The 23,700-nt window shown below is 36.8% G+C and overlaps 1 pseudogene; it reads right to left on the bottom strand.

Moving 5' to 3' along the window:
* The window catches only part of LOC109835517, a 154,680-nt pseudogene continuing 137,949 nt past the window's right edge, over positions 6,970-23,700 (bottom strand).

A 23,700-nucleotide genomic window follows, 5' to 3' on the forward strand; every position in this document is an offset into this window, starting at 1 on the left:
GAGGCAAATTCCTTTTTTTCTACGTTTTCAAACGTCTTTTTACCCTTTTTTCTCCATACTTTGCGTAGTTTTGGTGGTTTTTGGGCCACCTATTCTTTCTGTAGTTTATTGGCTTTCTGCATAAGGATTCTTGCGTGTGCGAGCAATGCGTGACATTTCTGAACACGTTCCTCAAGAGTTGAACGGGTCTTTTTAACGCGGACCCACTCATTCGTTGCTGGTTTAGAGGAAAAGGTACTTGCTCGCTATTGTGGTGCTTGGCGCCTCCTAAACCTCAGATCTGCCTCATAACAGATTCTGTCAAGTGGCTCCAAAACCTTGGCGAGTTAGCCTGCAAGGCGTTGGCATCATCTTTGCTGTGCTCTCTTTGACAGAGTTGGTACGCTTTCAGCAGTAGGCTCCTTGACCAAGGAAGGGTTCAATCCTGAAGATCCGGCTTCTTTAGAAATCGTAGGAGCGTTAGGGGATGAAACTGTAGCAGTAATAGTGCAGATCTCCTCATCTTGGGTCTTCAGATCTGAAGACCAACGAACTTTCCTTGTAGAAGAGATCTTCTTGCTCTTTCGAGGAGAAGATGATCTGGAGGAGGAAAAAAATATACTCTTCATACTTCTGTTGGTCGAACTCGTATTCGACCTCTTCGTCAACCGGGATGAGAATCCTTGGTTGTGACACTATAGCCTTTGCAGAAAGGCCGTCGGCTCCCACTGTGGTCGCCAGTTTGTTTTCGTCAAAAGTTATCTTTTTCATTGTTGTCAAACCTGTTACACCGTTTATCGATTATAAGTTCAAGCTGATCTTTTTATAAGATCTTCTTACAATGAGAAAATTAAAGATTACAACTTTATGAAACAAAACGCAGCAGTAGTTTATCTCCTGTTGCTTTGTGTAAGATCTTTGCTTATGCTGAGGACACGTTAGTCCGTGGACCGCCGCGGATCAGATCCGGTTGACAAGTATGATTATGCACTTGTTTCACGAAGGAAACAATTGCAGCAGCGACAATCATGACCAAACGAGATTGTGGCTCTTCTCAAGTTCAAAACAAAGTTTGATCCAGAGGAAAGAGGGGGAGAGAATCTCAAATCTTTCGAAGGCATTTTCTTTATGAAAAGGTTCGCCAAGATCTGCCAATTCTCCTCTAAAATTTATGGTCTACTGTTCAATTGGACAACATCTCGCCCTCAGATTTTAGATCCTCTCCAATGAAGACATTAAGCTTCTATTTATAGGCTTTTGTCGCCACGTTTTCTGATAAGATCAAGTGTTTTGACATCATCTGCAGTTGATAACCACCCAGGCGCCTTTAAGGATAGCTTCAGAACAGTTGGGGAGGTACTGGGACGAAAGAATTCTAATAAAATATCAAAATCCACATTTTGGGAATTTGAGAGCCAAATAGTTGTGGTGACTCGGAGGTACACGAGTCACCATTTGGTGACTCGGAGCTGCGTGAGTCACCATTTGGTGACTCGGAGCTATACGAGTCACCATTTGGTGACTCGCATGGGTGCGAGTCTTCTGGCTAGCTATTATGTCTTTTTGACTCCTTTGGCTATATGTATTTCCTTTGGTTCACTTGCTTTCCCTTTTACGCGTGTTTCGTCAATTTGTTGATTTGGGTGCTTTTACCGATTCGCTTCATGCTTTTCATCGCCGTCAGATAAACTTCTTTGACTCGGATGATGTCGTTCATCATGTTCTTTTTGTCTTAAGCTGCGTGTGGGAATGCATAGGTAATTTTTGACGCCTACACCACTCCTTTGAAAACCCTAGCCACAGTCTTCACTATGACAACTGATTCTCAGATCACTATCATCCCCAACCCAGAAAATCCGACTCAAGACCTTCAACTCATCAACACTTCCCATCAATCCATCCATAAATTGATCTCCACAAATTATATTACTTGGAAACTCCAGATTGAGGCTATTCTCATAGGCTATGACCTCTACGAAAACATAGATGAATCTCATCCATGTCCTCATCGCACCATCACCACCAACAACATTAAAGCTTTTAACACAGATTTTCTGCATTGGACTCAACAAGACAAACTGCTAGTTGGCGCCCTTGTCGGTTCTATTTCCCCCTCTCAACCCTCTCATCCAACAGACAACCACCTCCCGTGAAGCATGACAGACTCTTTCCTACACCTATGCTAGCCCGACATGTGGCCACATCAAGCAAATCAAGGACAAATCAAGCGAGCCATGAAGAGATCACAATCCATTTCGGATTATATGCAATATGTCAAGTGCCAAACTGATCACCTCACTACACATGGCAAAACAATGGACCATGAGGACATCATTAAAAAATCTTAGAATGTCTCGATGATGACTATCGCCAAATCACCGATATAGTGTGATGCGGCATAATTATGTACCAAAATTACAAGTACACAATTGATCAAGTTATAGTATAAAAAGTTATCGATCCCACGAGGAAGGTGTTTTAAGAGATTATTAGAATATGTTCTTATGTTGTGTGCGTGACAAAAATAGGATTAAAGAATAAGTGTGATTGTGATGAGTGATTGTTGTGAATATATGCAAGAGACAATAAATTGAATTTTAGAGAAAAGAAATAAGAATCAAAGAATAAATGAAAGCATAAGTCAAGAAATAAAATGAATAAAATCAAGAAATAAAATCAAGAATGAAAAGAAAATTCAAGAAAGTCAAGATGAAGGATTTAATTAAGATATGAGAAATCTAGAATTTAATCCACTAGCTAATTTTAATTATAAAATACAAACTATTCTCTTTTTATCATATTTCAACTTAGATTTATTAAGCATAGACTATCAAACCATTTAAAAAAAGTATAACCTATCAAATTATCATCTAAGTTAAAATTACTATTCATGATAAAAATAACAACAAGATAGTAATCCTAGAATTCATAAGCATAACTTATCAAACCATTTAAGATAAGCATATATTATCAAAGTCTTCTTCTACCGATTAGTTCTCTAGTTGATTATCCTAAACATGAATATTTTAAGTGTAAGAGAATAATTTGCATAATATAAAGGAAATTAGACTAGCATCATACAATTCTAAGATTCCTACAAGAATTAATTTCACATCTTAAGAAATAAAAACTAGAAGAAAAATAACTAATTACAAAATTGAAAAGAAAATAAAAATCTAAACTATGAACAAGAATTAAATCTAACTACAAAGAATTAAAATCTAAACTACAAAATAAATTACAAAAATTAAATGCAATAAAATAAATCTACTCTACAAATTAAAGTTCAAAAAGAAATAAAAAGATAAGAAAATAAATCTACACTACAAGCATGAATGTAAATCTAACTAATAAGCAATAATAAAGAAATTACTAAAAAGAAATAATAGAGAAAAATAAAAGAAATACAAACCTTCAAATTGCTCTTCATCTCCATCCTCATCATTCAACAAAGAGGAGAAAAGACAAATTTAAAGTGGAGAAAAATTATTATTATTAATTGTAATAAAAGTTATAATTTTTGGAAGGCATTCTCAATTAAGAGTAGCCTCCTCTCTAAATGGAGTTACAAAATTTTTCACACCTCTAACCCCTTACTCTCTACCCTTATTTATAGTAAACATCGGTGAATGAGAGCCATTGGATCGAAATCTTATCCAAAAACATTAATTTTCAGCCATAGATCTGTAACTGATTATACGTCGTAATGATGCCAGCATCGATAGGGGTATCGATGCTGGCATCGATACGGGCATCGATGCTGGCATCGATACGGGCATCGATGCTGGCATCGATGTCCAGCCCACTCCAATTTCTGTCCGAACTTCCTCCTTGTGTTGGGTTTTTGACAACTTGTGCTTTTGGCTTTAATTCTTCTTCTTAGCTTGGGCTTTTGGATAATTTAGAAATTGATTTTCCAATGGGCTTCTTTGCTTCATTTCTTCATTTAATCAATGAGTTTTTGTTGAGAGATTGGAGTTTGAGATTTATTCTTCATTAACCTGCAATTAAAAGATAAAAATAATTATTAGTGGTATATTTATTCATATAAAATAGATAATGAGGATATAAAATTATAATAAAATATGATTATCAAATACCCCCACACCTAAACTTTTGCTAGTCCTCTAGCAAAGAAAGAAAAAGAAAATCCTAACTCACTTTCGCAAGAATCGTGGTTGTATTTAGCGCATACAACAAGCTTTTAAACCCCTAGGTTACCCTAGTGGACGAGTTATAGTCTCGTGACGGTTTGCAGTGAATATACCCACAAAATTCGGTCAACTTGCTAAGTTAAATAAGTCAGTAAATAACTAATTTTCTTTGATATATTTAGACATTCTAATAGAAGCTAGTTAATAATCAAGAAAACATTTTTATATATAACTCTTGATATATTTAGACATTCTAATAGAAGCTAGTTAATAATCAAGAAAACATTTTTATATATAACTCCAATATAAATTTCTTAGAAAATCTTTTTTATTATAGTAATACAGAACCAAGTCAAATCTTAGATATTTAATTTAAAAGTTTTGAAAAGAACATGCTAACTCTTTGTTTTAAATAACTTTTAAGTCCCTTGATCAAAAAGTGTTTTTTTTCAAAACCATATATACAAAACAACAATATATAAAAAAAATGGTTAGTGTTATACGTATATAATTTTTTTTCTTCACTCTTTAATTCTTGGTGATTGTTTTCTATTTTAACGAGCTTTCTAAGTGACCATTTAACAAGTTTTGGGCCAATGAATCCCAACCCAATTGGGCTTAGGTCATTAAGTATAAAAATACTTCTTGGACTTAATTACTCAGTCAACTTAGGCTTTATAAGATAGAATCACCTTGAATCAAAGAGTTTTTTTTTCTTTTTGGTGCCCATTTTTCGCACTCTTCTTTTATAAGGTTAGTTTTTTTAATATATATATATATGTGTGTAAGTATATATAGTCTGAAAAAATGTGTAAATCAAGATAACTTGAAAAAAATATTTTTAACTCTAAGTTAAGCATGCAAAAATTTTATTATTTTTAATTAAAAATCTAAGGTAAGACTTAAATAAAGTATACTACTTGAAAAATTATTTCTTAAGAATTTTATTTGGAGTTATCATAAAAGGTGAACTTGAGTATGTCACTAACTAGGGATTAGAAAATTTAAAATCTATCAATTAGATCAATTATTACTTAACTCTATTAATTTGGTAAGTGACAATATAATTAATTTTTTGTAGAAAAAGGAAAGAATGACAAAAAAGCAACTAAAAAGGTAAAATAAAGGGGAAAAAAACTAATTCCCACCCCCCACACCTAAATTTGCATTGTTCTCAATGCAAATTCGCTGATGCACAAAGTAAAGCAGATAAGACTTGAAGAACTTATATTTGTTCGGTCGACAATGATGATAAGGATCTGCAATTACTGTTAGTATGAGGATGAAGAAATCAAATAAGAGAGAAAAAATTGTAATTATTATTATTTTTTATTTTTATTTTTTATATATATTTTTTATTATTTTTTATAGATAATAAGGTTCATGAAGAACCAACATCTCTTCCTCTCCGAGCGTAGAAAATTCTAAAAATGGTTTCAGACGTTGACCATTTATTTTAAAAATGTTACTATTTTTAGCATTTTCTATCTCGACAGCCCCATGTGGAAAAACTTGTTTGATAAAAAATGGACATGTCCATCTTGATCTCAATTTTTTTAGGAAAAAGATATAATTTTGAATTGTACAATAAAACTTTCTGTCCTGGAGAGAGATTTTTTCGTAAAATTGACTTGTCATGAAAAATCTTGGTTTTCTCTTTGTAAATTTTTGAGTTTATGTATGCATCATTTCAAATTTCTTCTAACTCATTTATTTGGAGCAATCTGTTCTTACCTGCCGAGTGTGAGTTAAAATTTAGTTGTTTTATTGCCCACATTGCTCGATGCTCCAACTCCACAGGTAGGTGACAAGATTTCCCGAATACTAGTCTGTATGGTGACATCCCTAAATTGACCTTGAAAGCTATCCTATATGCCCACAGAGCATCACATAATTTTACAGACCAATCTTTTTTGTTATGATTAACTGTTTTTTCTAAGATTTGTTTGATCTGCCTGTTTGTGACCTCTACTTGTCCACTGGTTTGGGGGTGATAAGGAGTTGACAATTTGTGTGTGATTGAATATTTCCTCATCAAAGCCTCAAAAGAACGGTTACAGAAATATGTACCGTTGTCCCTGATGATTGCTCGGGGTACTCCAAACCGGGCAAAAATGTTTTCTTTCAAAAACTTAACAACGACCTTGTTGTCATTAGTTTTGCAAGCTACCGCCTCAACCCATTTTGACATGTATTCAACGGCTACTAGAATGTAAACATTTCCAAAGGAATTTGGAAATGGTCCCATGAAATCGATACCCCATAGATCAAAAAGTTCAATAGATAAGATGGGTTATAAAGGCATCATATTTCTCCTAGTGACATTCCCTAAAAGCTGACAGCAGTTACAAGTTTTGCAAAACTCATATGAATCCTTGAAAAGAGTGGGCCAGTATAGCCCAAATTGGAGAAATTTTTTCAACTATTTTCTTAAGCCAAAGTGGCCCCTACATGCTTGCTTATGACAAAAGAATAGAACACTCCTAGTTTCTTCCGTGGGAACACACCTCCTAAAGATCTGATCAGGACAGTATTTGAACAGATATAGATCATCCCAGTAAAAGTATTTTACTTAGGAGAAAAAACAGGATCTATCCTGTTTGGACCAATGAGAAGGGATCTGGTTCATGTCTATGTAATTCAAAATGTCAGCGAACCATGGAACAAATTGGATTTCTAGGAGTTGTTCATCTGGAAAATGTTCATTGATTGGGACGGTTGATGTTGGTGCATTTGGGAGTCGAGAGAGGTGATCTACTACGGGGTTCTCTGTTCCCCTTCTGTCAAGAATTTGAATGTCAAACTCTTGAAGAAGGAGAATCCATCTAATAAGTCGTGCTTTAGCATCCTTTTTGGTTAAAAGATAATTTAGTGCAGCATGATCTGTGAAAACATTGGTTAAGGAACCGATGAGGTAGGACCTGAATTTTTCTAAGGCAAAGACTACAGCTAAAATCTCTTTTTCTGTGACAGTGTAATTTTGCTGGGCATCATTCAGAGTCCTACTGGCGTAATAGATCACATGCGGTTTTCCATCAAACCGTTGTCCTAAAATAGCACCAATCACAGAATCAGATGCATCATACATCAATTCGAAGGGTAAGCTCTAGTCTGGTGCATGAATGATAGGAGCTGTGGTTAGCTCCTTTTTCAGATATTCAAAAGCTTTGAGGCAGTCGGGAGAGAAGATAAATGATGTATCCTTGGCTAAGAGATTGGTCAAGGGTCTAGCAATTTTGCTGAAATCCTTAATAAAACGTCGGTAAAAACCAGCATGACCAAGAAACAATCTGACATCTTTGACTGTTTTGGGAGGAGGGAGATTGGAAATGAGATCTACCTTAGCTTTGTCTACTTCGATTCCCCTATTGGAAACTACATGTCCTAAGACAATGCATTGTTTCACCATGAAATGACATTTCTCCCTATTGAGAGTCAGATTTTTCTCCCTACACTATTCTAGGATCAGTTTAAGATGATGCAAATAATGGGAAAACGTATCACCAAAAATGGAAAAGTCGTCCATGAAAATTTTGAGAAATCTCTCTACCATGTCGGAAAAAATACTGATCATGCAACATTGGAATGTGGTCGTGCGTTACACAGTCCAAAGGGTATGCGTCGGTATACGAATGTTCCATACGGGCAAGTGAAGGTTGTTTTCTCCTGATCTTCTGGAGCAATAGGGATTTGATTGTAACCTAAATATCCATCTAGCAAACAGTAGAACTCGTGTCCTGCTAAACGCTCTAACATTTGGTCAATGAAAGGAAGAGAGAAGTGATCTTTCCGAGTGGTTAAGTTGAGTTTTCTGTAGTCAATACAGACTCGCCATCCAGTTTGGATTCGAGTGGGAATCAGCTCATTAGCCTCATTTTGGATCACGGTGATCCCAAATTTCTTTGGAACAACTTGGACCGGACTCACCCATGAACTATCAGAAATGGGATAAATGATCTCATGATCGAGACATTTCAGAATGTTTTCCCTTTTAATTTTATTATCTTGGAAAAGCAGCCCATTTCCAATCTCAAAAGTCAAATCCTCGTCATTCTAGGAAGACCGTTCTTAGCCACCTTAATTGCTTTGATCTGAACATCCTCTACCTCTCCTTTGGGAATTTTTACAGATCTATCAGCTAACTACAGAGTGCATCTTGTCGGTTTAAGTTCTCCTACACCTAGCTCTTGATAGACTGAATAAGGAAGGAGGTTGACGCTGGCTCCCAAGTCTAGAAGTGCCTTATCAATGTGAGTGTTACCTATGATGCATGGAATTGTGGGACAACCAGGGTCCTTGTATTTTAACGGCATGGGTTTTGAAAAAATTTCACTGAGGTTGGCAGCTAAGAAGACTTTCTTGGGGACGTTGGTGGTTCTTTTCTTAGTGCATAAGTCCTTCAAGAACTTTACATAAGAAGAGATTTGTTCGATTGCATCTAGGAGAGGGATGTTGATCTTGACCTATTTAAATATTTCTAGGATTTTCTCAACCTGCAGGGAGTTTTTCCTATGTTTGAGTCTATCTGGAAAGGGGGCAACGGGCCTATACCTATCTAGATCAGGCTCAATCTTAAGTTCAGCATTTTGGTCATCAGTAGGAATTGCTTCATCGGAAGGAGTGTGTTGGATGGGAGAAGGGGTTTGATCTGGTGGCATTCTAACTTGATTGTCTATTTGTTTCCCTAATCTTAGAGTGTGAACTGCATTTACATGAGCTGGATGGGATGAACTGGATCCATTGTCTTTAGGGTTTGCAACAGGTTGACTTGGGAATTTTTTTTCTCTCTCTCACTCATGGCAGTGGCTAGTTGCCTAAGTTGGGTTTCTAACTAGGCTATGGCTTGAGTGTTCAAGTTGAGCACTTGGCCGGTTGTTTGCATGAAGGAATTTAGAGTGATGGATGATTGGGTTAACATGTTGGTCGTTTGTGTAGAAGCTTTGATCATAGCTTCTAAACCCTTTTGTAAGACACTTAAATGTTTGTCATGATCAGAATTTGAAGGATTTGTAGGCTGGTGAGGATGAGGATGTTGGGTTGGAAAAACTAGGTTAGCTTGTTGAAAATTGTTTGGTGCGTTGAATGTGACAGTGTTTCCCCTAGGGAATTGTTGGTTCGACGCGGGAATGAAGTTTTGGTTTCCATGAGAATTTCCTTGGTTTTAAGTAAAGTTTGGATGATTTCTCCAACCTGGATTGTAGGTTGGATAAAATGGATCATTTCTAGGGCGCTGGAATGCAGCGTTTATCTGTTCTAAAGCATGGTTGTTTCCTAGGAGAGGGCATTCCTCTGAAACATGGGTTGAAGACTGGCAGTTATTGTCACGCCCCGCTTCCCAAAATCTCCGGGAATCGGAACATGAACAAGCCCGCGACGTATTAGATTGAGAAGAAATATACACTACTATTTCTTTCTTTCTTTTCTTCTCAATCCAATACGCTAAGCGTCTGGAAATAAATACAATGCGAAGTCACAGGTCCCCGATCACAATCAGCAAGAATATAATAGACAAACTCAGAATAAAAATATCATATCACAAATGGGATAACATCCGAGATATAATAATACAGGTCGAACGTGCCCTTATACAAAAACTATCTGAATGAAATACTGGAGAATATAAAAATACACTGATCAAAAGGAAATGAAGGTGCTACAAAACAACTGAAAGGAATGACTAAGCTTCGGCTTCTTCTTCTGCTCCGTCTGCAAGGCACTCATACTGAGAATACCTGTTCTTCTCCTAAGTCTGACGTACACCAGAGAAAATAGGTGTACGTCAGGTGCATGGCGCACGGCAAGATCCCACAAAAGAAAAATAGGACAAACAAAAACCAAAGCGAGAAATGATACGATAACAGAAATGACAAAAAACGTGCAACTGGAAATCCAACAAAATCAACATACAAATTCACTACTAAAACATGATAGACATAAAGCATCCAAAATTGATCAGGTAACGAGATCATGTAGCTAGCGATCAGAATAATCATCCAGGTCACAAGGTTATACCATAGATGGAATTAATACTTAAAAAATCTACAACATGAGACGTAGTACGTCGAGCGAAATAATCCAAACAAGGAAACCCTCATGTATGTACCATATGTCTCAAATTGTAGATAATTAAATAATAATCCCGATCTATGTATGGAAGGGAGTACAACTGGTCTACATCTCACAAGAATCCATAAATCCTAACCAAAGTGACGACACCGATTCACCTTGTCTCAACAAACCAATCTCAGTGGCGACACCGATCCACTGGTAACAAGTCATATAACTAGCCATCTTATAACAGGTCACTGGTTCACATCTCACACAGAGTCAACGCTCATATCATCAGATAACTGACTGTTCACATATCCCCTACGTGCATCTCATCAAATAAATTCAGGAACCAAAGTAGCGACATTGATCTACTTTGACCCAACCAATTAGCCCCCAGTGGCAACACTGATCCACTGTGACTCAACAAACCAACCCCAGTGGCGACACCGATCCACTGGTACGAACCCAGAAGATATATCAACAGTCTTATCCGATTTCATGAACATGGACTTTCCCACCCCAACTCATCTTGCTTTCCTAAGTCAACAACACACAGGTCTCTAGGTCTTATTCATGTCACTATAGTTATAAACTCCTAACGATTCTCAATCACAACAAGGAACAATCAATGCAACTAATCATGTACAATAATATCATATCATATTAGATAATCAAGATTAAGAATTTGAATCATAAAATTGTTCTAAAATAATCTTCTGAAATAATAAATTTATTTACTTCAAAATAATCCTTTTGCAAAATGAATTCTTTCAAAATAATCCCTTTTTCAAAATAAGTTATTTTCCCATTATAATAATTCTAAAAATAATCTTTTAAAATAATAAATTCATAAATTCAAAAAGAATCTTTTTATAAGATAAATTCTCATTAATTCAAAATAATCTATTTTTCCAAATAATTTCTTTTTAAAATATTTATCATTCTAAAATGATTTCTTCCACAAGATAATTTCTAAACATTATTATAATTATTCTAAAATGATTCTTTTTCCAGAATATTTCCTTTTAAATTATTATATTTTTCCTAAAATAATTTGGTTCTCAAATAAATTCTTTTTAAGTAATATAATTATCCGAAAATGATTCTGTTGTCAAAATAAATTCTTTTAATTTATCATAATTATTCTAAAAATACTAATTATCACATAATTATGATTTATCTAAATTCAAAATAATCTATTTTTCCAAATAATTTCTTTTTAAAATATTTATCATTCTAAAATGATTTCTTCCACAAGATAATTTCTAAACATTATTATAATTATTCTAAAATGATTCTTTTTCCAGAATATTTCCTTTTAAATTATTATATTTTTCCTAAAATAATTTGGTTCTCAAATAAATTCTTTTTAAGTAATATAATTATCCGAAAATGATTCTGTTGTCAAAATAAATTCTTTTAATTTATCATAATTATTCTAAAAATACTAATTATCACATAATTATGATTTATCTAATATTATTCTTCAAACAATCCTATGCAGGTAAATATATCAGATCTAAAATTACAGATAATTCATAAAAAATATAAAATTCAGATATGAGCAAGTGGGATCTTGCCTCGAGGTTTCGTTGGGATGTCTCAGCTCCGACGGGCTCACTGACGGCTAGAATGTGGCGGTTCTGCAGCTGGATATGCGTTAGCATTTCGTCGAACACATGGTGTGCGATGGAGGCGTTGGTTAGTGGCGAGCTCGACAGCGATGGGTTGCTCACTGCTGGTTGGAGGTGTCGAAGAGGGGCTCACGGCAAGGGCAGGGGCGAATGGCTACGGGGGAGGTGTTGGGTGAGACGGAGCTTGGGGCAGAGCTCGGGTCTGGTGGCTTCGACGGCTGCTGGTGAGGCGATTGGATCTGACGGTATGAGGGCTTTTTGGTGGCGTCGGGGGTTGCAAAGGTTGGGACTAGTCAGGTTCGGCGGGCGAATGTGTCGCGAGATAGGACTGTGGTCCGATGAAAGGCAGACGAGAAGGAGACTCGCGGCGGGTCCAAGGGGCGTCGAGCAAGGGGGGTGTTGTGGGGGAGGCGGAGGTTTTGATGGCTGCCAGGGGGAAGGTGGCTTGATAGGCGGTTCGCCGACGGCTTAGAGAGGGAGAGAACGAGAGAGAGGGGGCGGCGGTCTCAAGGTTGGTGGGGACTCGTCGGCGAATTGAGAAGATCAGGTTGATGGAGGGCCGAGGGGGTTTGGCAGCCGGCGCCATGGCGGAGCGTCGAGGGGGTCTGGGTCCGGCGTGTTGTTCAGGAGGCGAGGCGGTCGAGGCGGGTGAGACTTGGGGGGAGGGTGGAGAATGCGAGGAGCAGGGGCCTTGGCGTGGTGAAGTGGGCGGAGCGGCGGGGAGATGAGCTGGCGCGGGGTGCTGAGGAAGGGAGGAGGCCGAGGCGCATGTCTTAGACGACAGCTCGGTTCCGACGGGAAGAGGAGGCTGGGGCCCCTTGGTGGAGATGAGGGTGGCGTTCTTGGCTGGGCTGAGGACGCGGCTGGTCCGGAAGCCTCGCGGTAGCCGAGTTAGAGGAGATAAGGGGCGAGTGGGCGGTGGTGGGGTTGGGTTTGTTGCTAGAGGAAAATGGAGAGAGAGAAGAGAGAGAGAGACGAGAGAGAGAGAGAAGAGAGAGAAGAGAGAGAGAGAGGAGAACCTTGTTGTTGAATGATTAAGAGAGAGAGAGATGCGCATGGGATTAAAATAAGAGGGGGAGACAGAGTTAAGTGGGGTGCGGGAATTGGGGTGGAATTTAGGGGAGTGGGGTAGGGATATTTGACAGGGAGTTGGGAGGAGGGAGGTTGAGTGGTGAGGGAGAGAGAATGAGAGAGAAAAATATTGATTGGAGAGAGAGTGACTGATATGAGGGAACCAGGGGAAAGTCAGATAACAGATTGACTTTCGTGCTGATCAGCTGATAGCTATAAATAGAAGTAGGGGATAAAATACAGGGTAAAAATATAATACAAGATGATTAATAACAATAATAATAAATAACCAAAATTAATTAAAAAGATTTTTACTGCAACAAATTAATTTATAGTTATCAAAATCATAAATATAAAATCGTATTTTTAAATCATAAAAATTCTAGAAAATTAGGAAAAATTCAAATACTCATTTTAAAAATAAATTTTAATATTTAAATACTAGAAAAATTATTTAAACCGGCATTAAAAATTTACGGTCATTACATCCTACCCCCCTTAAAACAAATTCCGTCCTCGGAATTCAAAATGCGAGTGATGCACAAAGAACCCAAGGATAGGAATATGGAAATAAGTTCATAGCATGTTATGACAAATGTGTGAGCAAATGTTAAATGAGAAGAATAGATGTGTATGTGTATGACATAATATATTATAAGTTATACGATACACAATAGAGAATAATTCAAAAGAATTAAAAGTGAATAGTCAATGCAACTATATAAAGCAAATCAAAGTCTTAAGCAAGTCTGATATGTAGTATAAATAATAAGAATGAAATAAGGATAACATAAAGAGAGTGAACACATAATTGAAATAGATTGCACAGACATAAAGAAGCATGTATATTGTAAATAAATAGTTAATACGTATTAATTTATAACATAACGTAACATCTAGGCATAGGCAAAAATATAAGTATTAGTCTACATAGTTTAATAGCAAAGAAGTCAACAACAATATACAATCATAGAAAATTAAATATAATATCAACATGTTATTATTGATATAGTATCATAAAACAACACATCACAATGTTAAAATATAATCAATAACACAGAATTGGTAAAATATAACAAATATATAGTATAAAATATGATATGAAATACAAATACATAATTCAAACACTTGTCAATCACTAGAATATATGATAAAGTGTATCAACTCAATAATATAAATAATAAAGAAGAGCATAAGGAAGATAAAAGACAAAATATCTCAACAAAATATAATTCACTCATACGTAATTAGATGACAAACATGAAAATACAAAAATATAAAAACACAATGCAAATAACAGATAAATCATATACAAGCAAAAGTAAAAGAAACATTTAAGGATTATGTAAGCAAAACAAAATAGCAAATAATCAAACGTAAATATATAGATTAGATAAACATAATGTACAACATAAGAGACATGAAAATAATAATAAAAATATATCAAATTACAATAGAAATATCATACAATCAGTTAGTAGGATAAATATACAAGATATACAAAAGTATAGCTAGTTTTGAGTTAACACCGGTCAACACGTTACGACAGAGATAGTCAGTTCAAAGTCAACTCAATAACATGAGCCAAAACCAACTCACTAATTTTGATTCGAGATTTCGATGACGGCCAGACGATAAACGCAGTGTCGGAGGAATTTTAGCTATTCGTCAAAATATTGAATAGACCAAAAATCAAAGAAGCTAAAAATCAAAGCTAACTACAGGTCCTTTCTCACTGATTGAAGGTTGGACCGATCACATTCAAAGTATTTTAGACTCTTCTATAAAAAAACGAGACTGAAACACTTTGGAGGGGATATCTGTAGGCGTCAAAAATTACCAATGGATTCCCGCACATGGATTGAGATAGAGAAAAAAATGATGAATATCACTATCCAGGTCACAGAAGCTTAATTAATGTCGATAAATGTATGAAGTAAGTCAACGAACCGTATGAAGCAACAGAACTACAAAATAACGAATATACGAACTGATCGGGAGCTATGCTTCGCTTACGAAAGACGAAGAACCCCTCATGTCCCATATACTCCACATATTATTCAACCAAGGGAGCTTGTAGATCTTCTCATCAGATTTCCTTCACACTTTGAATCGTGTAATTTTGAGTTCGGACGACGAAGATACGACGAAAACGGACGGGACGCACAAAACAATTCTCTAGGCCTTAGCGGAGACACTCCAACTGTCTCGACCTTGGTAGAGACTATCTCGCTTTGAATCCGAAGTAGCTCAAAAGATAAAAGTTGTAGATTTCTCCTCCAGATTTCTAACGTATCTTAGATCAACTCATTTCGAGATCGGATGAGAGAGTTAGAGGCAAAAGAGCAGAGAGACACTTGCACTGTCTCGGCCAAGGCCGAGATAGTTGGACTATCTTGCACCTTATAGAGGTGTTTTAATCATGATTCACTTCAAATATGAAGAATCTCAAAGACAAAAGTTGTAGATATCCTTGTTAGCTTTTTAACACATCTTGGATCAACTTATTCCGAGATTGTATGAGAGATAAAAAGCCAAAATACCGAAGATAGTACAAACTACCACAGATTCTGAAATAGTGTTGGTGTCTCAGAGAAGAATAGAGATTTTAGCCATGATTGGATTCTAATATGAAAACTCTCAAAAGATAAAAGTTGTAGATCTATTCATCAGCTTTCCATTGCATCTTGAATCATTTCATTTGGAAGTCATATGAGAGAATTAGAGGCAAAATAAATAGAAATACTCTGATTGTTTCGGCCAAGGCCGAGACACCTTGAGTGTCTCGGCCACGATCGAGACACCGCGGGTGTCCCAGACCCCAAAAAGCTTTTTTGTTGTTTTTAAGATGTTTTTCAATCGTTAACCATCTAGATTTGTTTTAACCGATCTAATATCATCCAAGAACGTGATAAAGTGGTTACAACTGAGGATAAGAGCAAATCATTTATTCTTATCCGAAAATAGGGCTCCTGAAGCCTATAAATACAACCCTAGGGCCTTCATTTGCACCGATCTAAAATTTTCGAGCATCGGCGAAGCCCTGCTAAATTGCAGACTGAAGGATCATGAATTTCAAAAGAGATGAGGAGATCGGATCGAGTTCTTCAGCACAAAGAAGAAGAGTTCATCAGATCCACATTTTCCGATTCTTTTTCTTAAGATTGCCCTGTTACAGTGATCTCGAGAAGAGTGGTTATCTCGCTGTTGCCGAGATAATTACTTCGGTTTCTTGATTCCTTCGCGAATCAACAAAGCTCCGGATTGATTTGCCACACAAACAGCGGAGAATAAGAGTCTGTTGCATTTGTTCAAAAGAAAGTTATAATTTTTGTTGAAAGTCTTATAAAAAGATTATTTCTTTGAGTTTGTTGTAAACGTTCAAAGTTGAAATGAACACGCGAACGAAATCAATTTTCTCCCCAAACACCATGAACCACCACAATCTCGACGCTAGGATGGTGACATGTGCAGAGCCTAATTTGCTAGATGTTCAATTTAGTTATCCCTCCTACCTCAGGGAAGATAAGACGATTTGGACCGTAGCTCGCACTGTTGACCTTGATCTATGATAACTGTCATCTAAAAGCCCTGGCCTATTTTTCCTATTGTATTGATCTTTCATAATCAGGATCTTACTTAGGCGTCACAGAGCATTGGTGGATAGTCCACTATCATCACTTTGATGCTTTTCTATGTTACTTAGGCTAAGACGATGACTCAAAATCAAACTCAGCAAATGAATTAGCAGTCAGTCAAGTAAGCCAGTCTGAGGGACATCACTCATAGAGTTGAATCTCAGGGATTCAATCCTGCAAGTTGTTCTCAACATCAACCATTGGAAAGTTTCAATATGACTCCCACGATCTTGGGTTAAATTCTAGACTTAGGTATGTAGCTTTCCATCTTCTTTCCTACTAATTATCCTCTCATTTTGCCCCTGCATTTTTTTCTTCTTCATATTTTCTCCAAACTAGATAGCACTTACGTACTTTATAGTTTACATGATCGAAAGAGTACAACTAGTTACCTTTTCTTTATCAGTGGTACTGCCTTTACCTGGTCTTCACAGAAGCAGCCGACGGTCACTCTTTCAACTTGTGAAGCTGAATATGTTGCTGCATCATCGGGTGTTACTCATGCATTTTGGTTGAGAAACTTGCTCAAAGATCTTCAGTTCGGACAAGAAGAGCCGACCAAAATTTGTGTTGACAACAACTCGGCTATTGTACTTTTAAAAACTCTAATGTTTCATGAAAGGAGCAAACATATTGATACTCAATATTATTTTATCCGCGATCAAGTAAAGAACGAGAGGAAGTTGAGATTGGGTTCGTGAAATCGCAAGATTAGGTTGCTGACATATTTACTAAGCCATTGAAGCTTGACATGCTTACATTATTGCGAGACAAGTTTGGCATGATTGAAGGATTATGTTTAAGGGAGAAATGTAAGAGTCTTTGTTAGGAAATCTGTGAGTCGTTGTAGTAAAAAGAAGAAAAAAATTAATAGAATAATTTTATCCTCCTCCAATAAATTGTTTATCCTGGGTAAAATATTTTTTTTGGTCAATGAAAAGAATTTATTCATTACCAAAGTGGTGAAATCTGTGTACATCAAGATTCTCACTTTTTGTGAGATATCAACTGAAAGCAAAAAAATGCTATAACATTTTCCTTATATACAGAGATTTTATCTATTGGGAACAGATACTATAAAGAAACCAACCATTCCCTATGTTCATCAGGTGCGGGCATATTCAGAATTACAGTCAGCATGTCCATCTTGATATCCTTCACAACTTGATCCAACTCTTGAGTTTTTCCTAAAAAATCCTAGCATTTCTCTCATTCCATAGCATGTAGACAGCTGTCGATAGCGTCATGCGGTTAACTCCTTTCCTGAAACCCCTTCGTCTTAGCTTTGTACAGTACCAATCTAAAAGGAGTCTCCAGTTGCATGATTTTCATTTAAAACCCAGCCATTCCATAAATCTATTCCATACTGCACTAGAGAAAGAACATTCAAAAAATAGGTGATCTCGACTTTCCTGACCTGCACCCGAGCACAAGCAACATACATTTTTATTAATAGTCTCTCTTCTCATCAGTCTATCTTGAGTAAGAAGCCTGTTTTGGATTGTAAGCCAACATACAAAAGCATGTTTAAGGTAGCACATATAATCCCACACTGTGTTATGCCATTGTACCTTTTGAGTAGTATTAGATAGTGCATAGTATAAGGCTGATATCTAAGACTTTGCTTCTTTAAAGCAAGTGCTAAGGAGGTTTAACAGGTTGTCTACACCTCCACAAAGAAGAATTGTCTTTTCTCTCTGCTTGATCATTTGCTTCCACATCCAAGAATCACTTTTTCCGACAGTCACATGCCATATATCTCTTTAACTTAAGTAGTTTCCATGGACCCATTTGATCCATAGGGATTCTTTATGCAAATGTATACACCAAAGATTCTTCAAAGTGGCTGCCATATTCCAAATTGTAGCCGAAAAAATACCCAGTCCTCCTTGCTTCTTACCCTGACAAACATTATTCCAAGCCACTAAGGGGGTTTTTGAGACAGATTGTTCTTCCCCATAGGAAATTCCTACACATTTCATCAATTTTTTGGGTAACTTTTATAGGCAAAATGTAATTTGTAGTCCAGAAAACTTGAACACCCAAAATAACACTTCTGATGACTTGTAGTCTACCGCATATGTGAGATTCATGTGCTTCAGCCAAGTTTGCAGCTGGTTGGAAACTTTGTTTAATAGATCACTACAATCTATGTATGATAATCTCCTACAGATGAGGGGAACCCCTAAATATCTGATTGGCAACAAACCTTCTTTGACAGGTTAATGATAGAGTTCTTTACATTTTCATCCACCCCTCCAAAGAAAATAGAGCATTTATCTTTGTTCGCTTCCAATCCTGTCACTTCCCCAAACTTTTTGACACACAGAAACAATTTCTGAATAGTGTAGACATCTCCTCTTCCAAACAATAGCAATTCATCAGCAAAAATGAGGTGGGAAATTTTGAGTTTCCCACATTTAGGGTGGAATTTAAATAATCTGTCCAACTTCAACATATCCAGACTTCTTGAAAGATATTCCATACATAAAATGAATAGATAGGGAGATAAAGGATCACCCTGTCTCAAGCCTCTCTCACCTTTGAAATATCCATGGAGGGAGCCATTAAAAGAGATAGAAAACTTAGGATTTGAAATACAGGTCATGATCCTATCCACCATAATATCAGGAAAACCCAATCCAATGAGCATCTCTTTAAGAAAATTCTAACTGATAGTATCAAAAGCCTTTTTGATATCAATGTTTAACATTATTCTTGGTGAAATATGCTTCCTGGAGTAGCCTTTAACCAATTCATGCGCCAATAGAATGTTACTTGTGATTTGTCTGCCTTTTACAAAAGCGCTTTGAGATTCATTCACCAAATGGCCCATAACCAGTTTTAATCTGTTTGCAAATTTTTTTGAAATGAACTTGTATAGACAATTACAACAAGAGATAGGCCTAAAGTCAGAAGAAGTTTTGGGGCATATTACTTTAGGAATAAGAGTAAGTGATATAGAATTTACCACTCCCAAGAGTTTACCAGTTTTAAAGAAATCCATAATTGCCAGAGAAATCTCATCACCCACAATAGTCCAAGCTGCTTTGAAGAAGTTAACATTGTATCCGTCAAGCCCAGGAGATTTAGTTTCAGACATTGAAAAGATAGCTTCTCTAATTTCTTGCTTTGAGATAGGTTTAGCTAGCAAACTGACCTGAGAAGCTGTAAGACTAGGTCCAGCTTTAATGACATTCATATCTAGCTTTTCAGTAGCAACAGCTGTACCCATAAGATTTTTATAATAAGAGATAAATTCTTGTGCAATTTCATCTCCACTTGTAATTCTCTGTCCCATATCATTGTACAGAACCATCACTCTATTATGGTGCCTATTTGATTTAATGACAGTATGAAAGAAGCTTGTACATTTGTCACCCTTTAAACTCCAAGAAATCCTTGCTTTTTGCTGGTAGAAAGACCTTTCATAATCTAGGAGCTTATTGTATAGAGCAATAGCTTCTTTTTCCTTGCTGATAAAAGACTGACAAAGAGGATTAAGTTGAAGATTTTGCTGAATTTCCTCCAAAGCATGTTTTGCTCTTAGGACTTGTTCACTGATATTTTTGAAATGCCTTTTGTTCAGGTCTTTTAGAGAGCTTCTCAATTTTTTCAGTTTAGTGCAAACTAAAAACATTTTAAAACCTACAACATCAGACTACCAGATACTTGCAACTGTGGGCAGAAAATTCTCATGCTTAGTCCACATGTTAAAGAATTTAAAAGGCCTCTTTCCTTGCACATCATCCTCATAGATGGAGACTAGGGCTGGGGAGTGATCTGAGATTTTTGGCGTAAGAAATTCTACCTGACTAGAGTTGAAAACATGCAACCATGTCATTCACCAGAGCTCTGTCTAATCTACACCATATTCTTTGACTTGAATCTTGCTTGTTGTTCCAAGTATAAAAACAACCAACAGTTTTTAGATGATTCAGATTGCTATTCCAGACAATTCTTTAAAATCAGTTAACTCAGCATCAGAGAGAGTTGAACCTCCAAGTTTTTCATCATTACTAATAACTGAGTTGAAATCTCCACATAAGAGCCAAGGAGTGCTACCAGAAGAAGATTGGTGAATAAGATTCAAACCTGCCCATAGATTCTTCCTTGCCTCCATTTGATTCGAACCATAGACTGAATAAATAATACTTTCGAATCTTCCATCCAGATACTTTACAGAACAAGTGATGTGCTGCAAAGATGAACTGACAATGTTTATATCAAGAATGCTTGGATCCCACAAAATAATAATTCTAGCCTTGTTAGCTTGACTGGCATTTGAAAACCAGCTCCAGGTATTAGCAATTTTCCTGACAGTAGTATACAAATTACATTCCTTTATTTTTGTTTCCAAAAGAGCTATGCATGAAAGGTGGTATTGAGAAATGAATTGTTTCACCAAAAGTTGTTTAGAGGATTTGTTCAATCCTCTAATATTCCAAAATGATAAGTTCATATATGGAGAAAACCCCCTCTATCAGTTGCAAAGGGATCCAACCTCAAAGAATCCAGATGAGAGAATGAATTACTAGTAGGTATAACAGGTTGTTTTTGGCTCCTTGTTAGAATTTGATAACAAGAGCTATTATTCACAGGTGATCCTTCCCCTGTTTTTTGGATGTGCACAACATGCACAGATCCAGACAGAGATTTTCCACCAGATTCCAGAATGTCTGGTATTGACATGTGTTCACCAATATCTCCCCCAAAAGTATTTGAGTTCTGAGCTCCTGATTGAGAAACAATTTCATGTCTAGCCTGTTGAACATGCATATCATGTGTAGACTCCAGAACAGTATCACACTTACTATTCTGATTTATCATCTCCATTTCTTGCACTATAGAGTCAGGAATACTGTTACTAGCATCCATCTTTCTATCATCAACTTTTTGTTTAGGAATCCATTTTTGGACCTTTTGATGTTTTTTACAAAAATCTGTATCATGACCTACCGATTTACACCAATTATACCATCTGAGCTTAAATTCATAATGCACCATTTGATTATATGACATCCCATTTGGGCCTTGTATGGTGATTTTATCAGGTAGAGGTGAGGGCAATTTGACTTCCACCAAGATTCTAGCATATGCCAAGCGTTGCTTATTAGCAGTCAGTTTATCTGTAGCAATAGGCTTCCCAATAACACTAGCAATTTTGCTTATACTTTTTGAATTCCACAAGTTAAGTCTCAAAGCTGGTAACTGAATCCATAATGGATATATACACTCATCAGTTTTGCTTATATCCTCACCAATTGTCCAAGGTTTCAAAAGGATAGGTCTAGAACCAAAAAACCAAGGTCCTTTACCCAATATATCATCTATTTCTCCTTTACTTATGAATTTGAATATGAATAAACCTGTTTTTAGTAAGCACACCTCAGGGACAGGAGACCAAACTTTTTGGATATAATTTTCCATAGCCTTGAATCTAACATTCAATCCCAAAACTTGACCAATTAGGGAAAATTCCCACATAGAAGCTCCAGAATTCCATTCATCTTCATTAAAAGAAACTGCATCATTAGCCTCAGACGGTATAAAGTCCAAAGTCATTCCACTCCCTGGCTTTCTGTTGTCAGCAAATAAGCAGCTGGCCCAATTTTTAACTAGATTAACTTCACAATTAGCATCAATTTTCTCAATAGGAGATTTCTTCACATGAGATTCTTCATGTATACCTCAGATACCTGAAGAGGATTTGAGATTGAGACTCCACCAATTGGATTCAATAAAACAGTGTTCATAGTTGAATCAGATATATGATCTGAGGGCAATTCACAAGTTAAAGCATTTGGAAAGTGCTTCATAGATATAGAATTTGCCAGATTATCCACCATTCCAACTTCATCAGCCCAAGATCTACCATTAGAACAACCAGCAGGATTTACAAAAATCTTACCGGAGGACGATGATTTGCAAAACCTGGATTGAGCACCGATCATCATAGGAGTGACTTGATGAATGCAATAATCATTCAATGGATCAGAAGAACCAAGAATCTCCATCATCGTTTTCTTTTTTTTCTCCCCCTTTGGACCCATTGACCCCATCTCTATCAATGAATTTTCACCATCTTCAACAAAAGAGGAATCAGATTGATCCTCAGGAACTTGCGAGTATGAATTTGAAGATCTCAGACCACTTTCCAGAATTTTTCTTCCACTTTTCTTATTTTTCCTAGCCATTTGAGTCTAAGCGGGGGCACAAATTAGCAATGAAAATTGCGCCCTCTAACTTGCGCCATAACCGCTACATTCATTATCCTGGGTAAAATATTATTATCAATTATGTGTCTAACAGCTACAATATCTCCTAAAAACTTCAATTACAAAAAAGAAATGCAGTAATCAGTAACTTAGGAAGAAAAGAGAAATAAAAATAAACCCCAGTCCATAAACTGAAACAAGCCAGTCGGATTGAGTTGTTGGAAAGTATGATAGATACTTATAAGTACATAACTGATTTTATTCTCCTCTCCTCTCCTCTCTCTCTCTCTCTCTCTCTCTCTCAATAACAGGGTCTCACAAGAGTTATCTTGCTTGACAACTACCACATGCAGGACATAGGACGGTCAAAATTAATTAGGTAAACTAGGACAGTCACGACTAAACTATATATTCAACTGCTGCTCAACACTTCACAAGGGTGGTTAACATGATAAATCCATGAGCGGAGAAGACGAGCCAGCTAACAACTCCCGAGCTAACCAGTCTATAAATAGAAAGGAAGTTAGGGCATCAATACCACAGCTTGTATACTCTCTCCTAATTAACTACTTCCCTGAGCTAGTCCCTCCCTACCATGGCTCTCCGATTTGAAGTTTCTGCCGAGGGAGCTAATGTGTACAATGTTGCGATGTTCCGTGGAAGTGAGCACCAGAAGACCATTACTACTGAGCATCGCAACATTGTACACATGAGCTCCCTCGGCAGAAACTTCAAATCGGAAAGCCATTGTAGGGAGGGACTAGCTTAGGGAAGTAGTTAGGAGAGAGTATACAAGCTGATATAGCTCATGTGTACAATGTTGCCATAGTAGGTGACCGATAGCAATGAGGAGTTGAGTTCGTGGGTCACCAGGATGATAAGACGATATAGAGACCGGATTCAAAGGGATGGAAGGCTCCAACTTGGTATCGATGTCCGCCCATCCTGCAACACG

Source organism: Asparagus officinalis, chromosome 3 (genome assembly GCF_001876935.1).
Source record: "Asparagus officinalis chromosome 3, Aspof.V1, whole genome shotgun sequence".
In the NCBI taxonomy this organism is placed as follows: Eukaryota; Viridiplantae; Streptophyta; class Magnoliopsida; order Asparagales; family Asparagaceae; genus Asparagus; species Asparagus officinalis.